Here is a 2,791-nt window from a genome sequence, read left to right as displayed (position 1 = left end):
CATCCGCACATTGCTCAGCTAAGCCACGAACACCCACACATGTCCTACACAGGGGTGCACCCAACATCACAATACTGCCTCCTGTCACAGCACACAAACAATGGCAGGAATGAAAGACACAGATCTGCCACAACCATGGAATCGGAGCGCCGCCTGTCATGAGCCAAAAGTGCATCCTGACGTGACAAATCGGATAATGCCGCAGGCATCCAATTACGATAATCACTATCAACGAACCTGCCGCCCCCCCCCCCCAAATACACCTTTCCCTACAACAATGTGTATCTGAACCTAAGCTATATTGTACCTTAACCTAACCTATATCGTACCTTAACCTAACCTATATCGTACCTTAACCTAACCTATATCGTACCTTAACCTAACCTATATCGTACCTTAACCTAACGTATATCGTACCTTAACCTAACCTATATCGTACCTTAACCTAACCTATATCGTACCTTAACCTAACGTATATCGTACCTTAACCTAACCTATATCGTACCTTAACCTAACCTATATCGTGCCTTAACCTAACCTACGTTGTGCCTTAACCTAACCTACGTTGTGCCTTAACCTAACCTACGTTGTGCCTTAACCTAACCTACGTTGTGCCTTAACCTAACCTACGTTGTGCCTTAACCTAACCTACGTTGTGCCTTAACCTAACCTACGTTGTGCCTTAACCTAACCTACGTTGTGCCTTAACCTAACCTACGTTGTGCCTTAACCTAACCTACGTTGTGCCTTAACCTAACCTACGTTGTGCCTTAACCTAACCTACGTTGTGCCTTAACCTAACCTACGTTGTGCCTTAACCTAACCTACGTTGCGCCTTAACCTAACCTAATTTGTGCCTTAACCTAACCTAATTTGTGCCTTAACGTAACCCATGTTGTGCCTTAACGTAACCCATGTTGTGCCTTAACGTAACCCATGTTGTGCCTTAACGTAACCCATGTTGTGCCTTAACGTAACCCATGTTGTGCCTTAACGTAACCCATGTTGTGCCTTAACGTAACCCATGTTGTGCCTTAACGTAACCCATGTTGTGCCTTAACCTAACCCATGTTGTGCCTTAACCTAACCCATGTTGTGCCTTAACCTAACCCATGTTGTGCCTTAACCTAACCCATGTTGTGCCTTAACGTAACCCATGTTGTGCCTTAACGTAACCCATGTTGTGCCTTAACCTAACCCATGTTGTGCCTTAACCTAACCCATGTTGTGCCTTAACCTAACCCATGTTGTGCCTTAACCTAACCCATGTTGTGCCTTAACCTAACCCATGTTGTGCCTTAACCTAACCCATGTTGTGCCTTAACCTAACCCATGTTGTGCCTTAACCTAACCTATAATGTGCCTTAACCTAACCTATAATGTGCCTTAACCTAACCTAAAGTGCGCCGTAACCTAAACTATATTGCGCCTTAACCTGACGCACGTTGTCGCTGAACCTGCTCTGTAATTGTTATGCAACCCGTTAAATTGGTGTAGTGTTGCCTAACCGCAACCCTCGCAATATAGTTCCCTACTCGCACTGCCCGGTCCCCTGTGTATCGCGTCATGTTAAACACCTTGCAGGTGTTGCTGACTTTCCACATGCTCCTGCTATACACTGTAGTGTGGATAGCAGCAGGACGTACATGCCGCCCCCCCCCCCCTTCCCCCCTGCCTTCGCAAGCTGGTCGGTGAGAAGTTTGCATGTTCAATGCCCTTCGCATGCCGACGTACTCAGCCTACGTTGTGGTACGGCCTGTCACCTGTCCGCCGATGTACGCAAAACCCACAAACTGTACTGCACATTGGTCCGTATGTACTGAATGATACATCGTGGCACATGTGACCGTATGACGACTGCGCCTAGCAACGGCGGACCATACAGTCCAAATATTGTGCACGCAGCTACGTGTCGTCTCCCTATAAGAGCTGGATTGCAGTGTGGTACGCCATACAGACGTGTGGGAGGAACGGACGCCCTGGATGGCGATCAGCATGAGCAGTCTGTTGATGTAGTGGAGCGTGTATTCGGACGTAGTCGTCTCTTCTCACACACCGTGATAGCATGTTGCACCGCGTTCCACATCTGCGACATGCTGCAGAGGCGGGCTGACAGTCGTTCGCGCAATGGACACCGCATACGTACGGGGTCTACCTTCCACGTGTTCTCTAGGCGTGCACATGTTGTTGCGTCTATGTGGGCAGACGTAGTGTGTTGTGACACCTGACACAGGCATGCAATACTCGTTGCAAATGGCGATGGACGTGTACGTTTGCTGGTGACGTTACGCAAATGAACAACTGGTAACCCGTTGTGGTGCGGTTGTTCTCGCTAGAGGTGAATCAGTGTTGGCGACGATCGGTCGAGCTATTAACCGGTTGTTTCAGGGAGACCCACCATGCCCACGAACGTGAAAGGGGACCCACCATGCCCACGAACGTGAAAGGGGATCTGGGTGTGAGGCGATACGCGGCGGTGGCTGGGTGGGACCGTCCCCGGCCGGTGAGGGGGGGCCGCCCGGCGTGCTGGCAGCGCGGTGCGTGGGCGCACGCGCCACAGCCGGCTGGTGGGGGCGGCCAGTGGCAGGCGCGCCGGCCGACGGACGCGGCAGGCGGCGCAGCTGCGCGCCGGCGCCCCCTGCTCGCGGCGCCTTGCGGCCAAAGTAGGTCCTCGCGGGCCCGGTGCGAAGCGCGGTGGCCATCTGCAGTGTGCTGGTCCGATTGAGGACTTTGTGCGCTGAGGATGCGCCGCCGCCCGGCGCTCGGCGCCGCGACGCCGTCTGCTGCTCGG

The sequence above is a fragment of the Schistocerca serialis genome, unplaced genomic scaffold (genome assembly GCF_023864345.2).
Source record: "Schistocerca serialis cubense isolate TAMUIC-IGC-003099 unplaced genomic scaffold, iqSchSeri2.2 HiC_scaffold_1223, whole genome shotgun sequence".
NCBI classification, from domain to species: Eukaryota; Metazoa; Arthropoda; class Insecta; order Orthoptera; family Acrididae; genus Schistocerca; species Schistocerca serialis.
Note: the sequence above shows the minus strand (reverse complement) of the source record.